We start from the raw sequence: 8674 nt of genomic DNA on the forward strand, positions 1-8674 counted from the left end.
ACACTGTTGACTAATATCCAGCTTCTCAGCCACTGTAACCCCTAGGTCCTTTTCTGCAGAACTGCTGCCTAGCCACTCGGTCCCTAGTCTGTAGTAATGCATGGGAATCTTCCTTCCTAAGTGCAGGACTTTGCACTCGTCCTTGTTGAACCTCTGTATCCTATCCCTACCCCCCAGCATATCTACCACTCCTCCCAGTTTAGTGTCATCTGCAGACTTGCTAAGAGTGCAGTCCACACCATCCTCCAGATGATTAATAAAGATATTGAACAAATATTCAATATATATTGAACAAACCAGCCCCAGACCGACCCTTAGAGCACTCCGCTTGATACCAGCTGCCAACTTTGCATTTGTCCTTATTGAATTTCATCCTATTTACTTCAGACCATTTCTCTAGTTTCTCCAGATCATTTTGAATTATAATCCTATCCTGCAAAGCACTTGCAACCCCTCCCAGCTTGGTATTGTCCGCAAACTCTATATGTGTATTCTCTATGCCATTATCTAAATCATTGATGAAGATATTGAACAGAACCAGAGCCAGAACTGATCCCTCAGGACCTCACTCAATATGCCCTTCCTGCTTGACTGTGAACCACTGATCACTACTCTCTGGGAATGGTTTTCCAACCAGTTATGCACCCACCTTATAGTAACTCCATCTAGGTTTCATTTCCCTAGTTTGTTTATGAGAAAATCATGTGAGACAGTATCAAAAGTCTTACTAAAGTGATGATATACCACATCTACTGCTTTCCCCCATCCACAAGGCTTGTTACCCTATCAAATAAAGCTATTAGGTTGGTTTTGTTCTTGACAAATCCATGCTGACTGTCACTTATCACCTTATTATCTTCGAGGTGTTTGCAAATTGCTCGTTTAATTATTTTGCTCCATTATCTTTCCGGGTACAGAAGTTAAGCTGACTGGTCTATAATTCCCCTGGTTGCCCTTATTTTCCTTTTTTATATATTAGCACTATATTTGCCCTTTCCCAGTCCTCTGGAATTTCTCCCATCTTCCATGACTTTTCGAAGATAATTGCTAATGGCTCAGATATCTCCTCAGTCAGATCCTTGAGTATTCGAGGATGTATTTCATCAGGCCCTGGTGACATGAAGACATCTAACTTGTCTAAGTAATTTAATGTAGTTTAAGTCTCTCCATTTTACAGATGGGGAAACTGAGACATCTTAGAGTTAAATGACTTACCCTTGCTCACACCACGTGTCATTGGCAGAGCTGGGAACACAACATCTCTTTTAGCAAGACAGTTATCCTCAATTTAAAGAGTGCTAGGATCTACCACATTCGTAGGTAAATGATTCCAATGGTTAATTACCACCATGATGAAAAATGTGCGCCTTCTTACCAGGTTGAATTTGTAACACTTCAGCTTCCACCACTGTATCCCATTGTGCCTTTCTTACGGGGATCTATTAATAACCCTAATCTCTACTAATAACTACTAATCAGAAAACAGACTGGGGGAGGGTGATCCTGCAGTGGCAGAGAGATGGATTGGATGTTCACATTAATTTCTGTTATGTCATTTATGACAATCCACAGTTCAGGAATATACACTGAGGGAAATACAAAGAGTACTTCCCCCCCTTTTCACTAGAAAGACAGGATTAAGTGGCTTTCATCCATTTCCAGAGAGCTTTTAACCAGTCCAGACCTGAAATTAAGGTTCATATTAAGGACCAATTCTAGCCACATATTGTCTATCACATTGTCAATTCCCCATTCACCGTTGACATCAAGTAGAACAGTAATGTTATAGCACCACCCGGTGATGCTTGCTGTTACATACAGTCTTCCAAGTTCTTTTTTCTTAGTGTGCAAACAAGTTTTTAGTCTTGGATGAAATGCTTGCGGTATTGTAAATTTTTGGTTAGATAAGGTTGTGGGAGCAGCAAGAGAGTTGGCTCTCTGGGCTCTGATTAGAGTCAACTCTTAAGGCTGAGTTGCTCCCTAGGAACCAGGTGCTAGAGTTGAGCTGAGTTTCCTCTATGCTTTTTGACCAGCTCTGTTCCAGCCAGTCACATTTAGAATAGACCCCAGCTCCATGTCACTGATTCATCCTCTATTGGGAAGCTGAACCTGAAAGGCCCCAGATACCTTCTACCGCTTGCCGGAGGGACCACACTAGAGTAAGAAGAGGACATGGGGGTCAGAAGAAGGAGCAACAATAATAAAGCTCTACCCTTCCACGGCACCTTTCAGTCCAGGCTTTCAAAGCACACGACACCAACTAATTAAGCTTCACAACAATCCCGTGCGACAGGTGCGACTCGCTGGTTTGGCTGATGGGGAACAGAGTCACGGGGAGGTTAAAGGGAGCAAAAAAGCCCACCCAAATGTTTGGCTCTGCCCTGTTTCTTTATAATGTACAAAATCTGCCTCTGCAATGCTGGCGGAGCCCAGAGAAGGAAAAGCTGACTCAGCCAGAATTCATCTGAGGGGCTGTGTCAATGACATGGCCTCCTCAGTGCCCAGGAGAGAGCCAGAGGTAGAACCTTGCCCTTTGCTGAGGGACCTTGGTCAGGTACCATTGAATAGCGATTTCCCAGGTGGGTCTAACCCCAGCATTAGTTCCCTGAACCTTACAATTTGGCACCAGCACCCCTTGCTTCCTCAGTTACAGGGAAGGTGAACTGAGCTGTGGCTACGACTGGAGATGCCATTTTTTTTTTCATCCAAACCATCCCCTTCCCTCCCCTCCCCACCCCCGATGACATTTTTCATGGAAAATCTTCATTTTGATCAAAACATTCCTGAAATGAAACCTGAACATTTTTCCTGACAATGGTTTTCAAAGACAGAAAGTTTTTTGATTCTGGATTTTTGTTGAAAAACCGAACAATTTCCGTGAAAAATTTTTTTGGGGTGGAAAAAAATTTCCCACCGAAAAAGAATTGGTCTTTTTCTCCCAGTGCTAGTTACAGCCTCGTGTACCATCATTGGTCAGGTCTTTCAAAGACCTCGCCAACAAGGGGTGAGAATCGAGGGCCAGATATTTCAAATGGAAAAAACAAGCAGCCAAAGTGTTTGGGGGGGAAGGGATTTGAGTCTATCCTTATGTATCCCAAAGGCACATTACCGTACTCAAATGTTTTTTGCTTTGGCCTCACGTCTTTAGGTGCTGTGGCTTTGTGGCAGAGGCAGCCATAGGACCCAGGAGTCCAGCTGTAAGAAAATCTACCTGTTGCAGACACAATGACTGTGTAAGTCACAAACGCAGCTAGAACTACAGCCCATTTCTTGTTCTTAATTATTTGCATTACAGTAGCATAGAGAACGCCCCTTACCCCCCAGTTAAACTGGGGTTCCACTGTGCCAGGTGCTGTACAAACACATAGAGCCGCCCCTGCCCAGCTTACAATCTAAACAGACAGAGGGTGGGAGGGAAAACCAGAGAAGTGACTTGCCCATGTTCACTCAACAGGGCCGTGGCAGAGCTGAGAATAGACCCCCGCCCCCAGCTCTCCAGATTCCAATCCATGGACCATAGTCACCTCCAGAAGCAAAGGCTATGGAGAATTCCTTTTCCTACTAGTAGTTGTAGGTTCCAGAGCCTGTTTGTCACTCCAGCCACTAGAGGGCAGCGCCCCATCCTCATTTATACACAGGGCCCTGGGATGTTTATTCATAGATTCTAGGACTGGAAGGGACCTCGAGAGGTCATCGAGTCCAGTCCCCTGCCCGCATGGCAGGACCAAATACTGTCTAGACCATCCCTGATAGACATTTATCTAACGTGCTCTTAAATACCTCCAGAGATGGGGATTTCACAACCTCCCTAGGCAATTCATTCCAGTGTTTAACCACCCTGACAGTTAGGAACTTTTTCTTAATGTCCAACCTAAACCTCCCTTGCTGCAGTTTAAGCCCATTGCTTCTTGTTCTATCCTTAGAGGCTAAGGTGAACAAGTTTTCTCCCTCCTCCTTATGACACCCTTTTAGATACCTGAAAACTGCTATCATGTCCCCTCTCAGTCTTCTCTTTTCCAAACTAAACAAACCCAATTCTTTCAGCCTTCCTTCATAGGTCATGTTCTCAAGACCTTTAATCATTCTTGTTGCTCTTCTCTGGACCCTCTCCAATTTCTCCACATCTTTCTTGAAATGCGGTGCCAGAACTGGACACAATACTCCAGTTGAGGCCTAACCAGCACAGAGCAGAGCGGAAGAATGACTTCTCGTGTCTTGCTCACAACACACCTGTTAATACATCCCAGAATCATGTTTGCTTTTTTTGCAACAGCATCACACTGTTGACTCATATTTAGCTTGTGGTCAACTATAAGCCCTAGATCCCTTTCTGCCATACTCCTTCCGAGACAGTCTCTTCCCATTCTGTATGTGTGAAACTGATTATTCCTTCCTAAGTGGAGCACTTTGCATTTGTCATTATTAAACTTCATCCTGTTTACCTCAGACCATTTCTCCAATTTGTCCAGATCATTTTGAATTCTGACTCTATCCTCCAAAGCAGTTGCAATCCCTCCCAGTTTGGTATCATCTGCAAACTTGATAAGCGTACTTTCTATGCCAATATCTAAGTTATGTTACACAACTCCCTCCGTCTCTAACCGATACCCAGCGCTTCCACTCTGCACTGTGGTGCGAGTCTAATGCAACTGATTTGAAGAGAAAACAATGCACTTTCCTTAACAGGAGATGAAAGAGAAGAGTGGATTTTTCCAGGCTATCAGGAGGGGAAAGGTCACGGCTGGAGTCAAACGTGACTGCCCCAATGCACTTAGTGCAGTGAAGTTGATCCACAGGAACAAGGCGAAGACTAAGATTAGAAACGACGCGTGCTCTGGTTAGAGCTGTAGAAGGCTGGTAAAGTGCTGTAATGCCTTCCCTCCGGGTGACCTCAATTTCCATAAAACAGCATCTCACTCCCGCACTTGAATGCTAATACAGGGTACAGTAGAGGGAACATGTTGCCAGGAATCCCTGTCACAAGTAGATCTGTAATCCCCAAACCAACCTGAGATCAGCTCTCAGGTTGGACCAAGTGAAAGTGAAGGGTGTATTGCACTGGCCTTTTGTGGTCCCTACCCTCCACCTTTTTTCCTCTCCTTCCTTTATCTCTTCGGTTATTTTTTGTTCCTTCACCCTTTTCAGATGTGAGCTTTCACAGACATCCCTGGGAGGAGAAGGGGAAAACTACAGAAGCCTCTTTTTAAAATAAATACATTCTAAAAGCTCAATGCCTTGCTCGCTCAACACAAAAGTGAAAGCCTCGGAAATGTACTTCCATTGCTTTCTTGAATGTCAAGGGAGCGTTATCTGGCCTTGCCCACAAAGAAGGAGCGCAGGAACCTTGTGATGTGCAATAACTAACTCGGCGTCTAATGGAAAATCATTTGCTCGTGGCATTTAATTAAATATGCAAATTTATGAACAGCGCTGAAATCGTCAAATGAAAAGGCAGTGCTGTGGTGAATTTTTATTTGATTTACTTCCAGTGCTTATTCCCCTCTTCACTCCTTTCCCTTGAATTAAATAGTTGGATATGGGGCACCCGGCTTCTCATTCATTCTTTCCCAGAGCTTTCCCCCTGGTGTGGCAGAAGCACTAGAGCAGAGGGGCTGTGGTCCCCAGGTGTTGGCCAGTGGCACCAGGAAGAGGCAGATGGACACATGCAAACTCCTCCCCTTTTTGGCCTACGTGTAGAAGATCCAAAATACAGGAGTGCAGCGCAGAAGGCAGGTCCTACCTGCCAGAGCATCTAGTGTCCAGGAGGTGAAAGTGGCACGTAAACTTGCTGGGATGGACCTAACAGTGAGGATAATTAACCACTGGAGCAATTTACCAAGAGTTGTGGTGGATTCTCCATCACTGGCAATTTTGAAATCAAGGTTGGATTTTTTTTAAAAGATCTACTCTAGCTAAACCAGAAGTTAATGCAGGGGAGTCCTAGGTGCTGTACAGGAGGTCAGACGAGATCAGCAAAGTGGTCCCTTCCAGCCTTATAATCTGTGAGTCTAGTTGTGGTTACCATATGAGAGCTATGCAGCACAGCGGGGTAGTTGGATAGTTCTCATTCCATCCACTAGAGGACAGTGGTCCATATACACGCTGGGTTGTTTCCATATAGGTTCTTATACCGCGCTCATCACCTTAGTATCTGAGTGCCTTCCAACAGTTCATTAAATTACGTGACAGGCCCAGGCCCACTTATGATTCAGTCCCCAGACGCACTTGAGAAATCTGGGAGGCTCACAGACTGTTTGATGAAGCTGCATATACTCCAGAGCTTGTAACATAACCACACCTCTGGGGAACTTTGCTCCGTTGCACGTTTTGCTTGGCTGAAAGGGTTAATTTTGACCTCTGACACGTTCAGCCGTTTCTCCTAGTTCTTGAGACAGCGTCAGAGGAGAGGGGTTCTCCCACATCTGCCTGGCCCGGGGTCATTACACCTTCCTAGGAAGGATCTGCTGCTGGCCATGCTCAGCGACAAGACATGGGGCTAACTAGACCCTGGCTCTGATCCTGGCTGGCCATCCCTATGAGAGTTGAAACCCATGTCCCAGGCTCATCGAGTGGAGGCCATCTGCGGAGCCCGGCTCAGAAATATCGACGGTAACTAAAACCTTCTTGGAAAGATTAGCCATCACCGTTTCTTTGTGGCTGCTCTGGGTCTCTTCCCCCCAGAGCAAGCTCTGCACGTCCAGTGTGGGTGGCGGTTACCAGATTCGGGAATCCAAGAAAGAACCAACGAAAAGGTTCCGTGTGAAGGAGACTAGAGTGTGGCTTAGTAACCATTTATCTATCCACCTTCATGCATACCCAGCTATCTCTGCCCATACACACCCATCCATCTCGACCGTCACGCCACGTTCATAACCATGAACTGATGGACACAGAGCCTTCCCCTCCCCGCGCCCCTGCAACAGAAAATCAGGGAGCCACCAGCCATTTAATGGTGCAGAGAGCGGAACACTCTCCTCTCCGCTCCCTTACATTACACAGAGACATAATCACAGCAGTGAAGGGTGGGCTTGTGGCGAAAGCACTAGGCCAGGGGTAGGCAACCTATGGCACGCGCCAAACGCGGCACGCGAGCTGATTTTCAGTGGCACTCACACTGCCCGGGTCCTGGCCACCGGTCCGGGGGTCTATGCATTTTAATTTAATTTTAAATGAAGCTTCTTAAACATTTCTAAAAACTTTGTTTACTTTACATACAACAATAGTTTAGTTATATATTATAGACTTGTGGAAAGAGACCTTCTAAAAACGTTAAAATGTATTACTGGCACGCGAAACCTTAAATCAGAATGAATAAATGAAGACTCGGCACACCGCTTCTGAAAGGTTGCCGACCCCTGCATTAGGCTGAGATTTGGGTTCCATTCCACTGACGGTTTCCTCTGTGATCTTGGGCAAGTCACTTAATTTCTCTGTGCCTCATTTTCCCAGTCTGTGAAACTGGGTTAATAATTTCTCCTCACCCTCACAAACTCTTCAGCACAGGGGCGGTCTCTTACCATGCATTCAGTGCTTAATTTGTGCCAGGGCTGAGCCCCGGCACCTCTGGGCTTGGCAAGACACAGCCCTGGCACCTCTGGGCTTGGCAATACATAGCCCCGGCACCTCTGGGCTTGGCAATACATAGCCCCGGCACCTCTAGGCTTGGCAATACATAGCCCCAGCACCTCTGGGCTTGCTGCATCAGTTATGAAAGTAAAAAAATTGCTTGAGCCCCGGCATCTCTTTCATTACAAATGAAGCACTGCATGAGTTTGTACAGCGCCCTGCACAATGGGATGGTGATTGGGGCCTCTAAGCGCTTCTGTACCACCCATAATAATACACCATGGCCATTTCAGGCACTTCTTACCCCACAAACCTTTGGACTCATCATTCTGTGTCTTCTCAGCCTTGTGACACACCAGCCTAGATGGAAGTTGTTGGTTTTTTAGATGCTAGTGGGGAGGCGAGCTGTGACATTTGGGGGGGGGGGAAAGAGGGCCAAACTGACAGGGAGCAGAGCTCAGAGAAGGTGCACGTGGGAGGAAGGTCGTGAGGAGGAGGAGGATGCTGGGATCTGGTCTCAGGCAGCCCCTTTCTAAGAGGAGAGGTGTCAGGGAGGGACGCAGCTGAGTCCGCGATGTCATAGGTGCAACCACCTGGATTTCTGGGGCCTGGAGAGGCCCAGGTGCAAGGGAGGGGCTGGAGAAGGAGGGCCAGGCCCAGAAGGAAGCCAGGTGGTGTTTGATGGGGGAAGGCTTAGAGAAGGCAGCCGGAACAGGGCTGTGGGGGCTGGCAGGATGGGAGGGGGCTGGGGGCATTGCCCCGGATCTCTCAGCTGCGCAGGGGAAGTTAACAGGCTGCGTTTTACGCCACCAGAGACAAGCCCAATCGCTCTGGCTCGGCTCTACAATGACATCCATCACCTGAGCTTCCTGGGCCGGACGTAATGGGTAATTTCATAGGGAACCATCGTAATTCAGCATGAATTATCGTCCCCATTATGAAGTGTCGCAGTTCATCTCTGCTAGGAGACGGCCTGTATCAGATCAGAGGCGATTGCTTCCCACTGACAAGGCCGGCTCCAGGCACCAGGCAACCAAGCACATGCTTGGGGCGGCACCTGGTAAGGGGCGGCCAATCTTGGGGTGGCAGGGGGCAGCGCGGCGCGGCA

The sequence above is a fragment of the Trachemys scripta genome, chromosome 5, assembly GCF_013100865.1.
Source record: "Trachemys scripta elegans isolate TJP31775 chromosome 5, CAS_Tse_1.0, whole genome shotgun sequence".
NCBI lineage: Eukaryota > Metazoa > Chordata > Testudines > Emydidae > Trachemys > Trachemys scripta.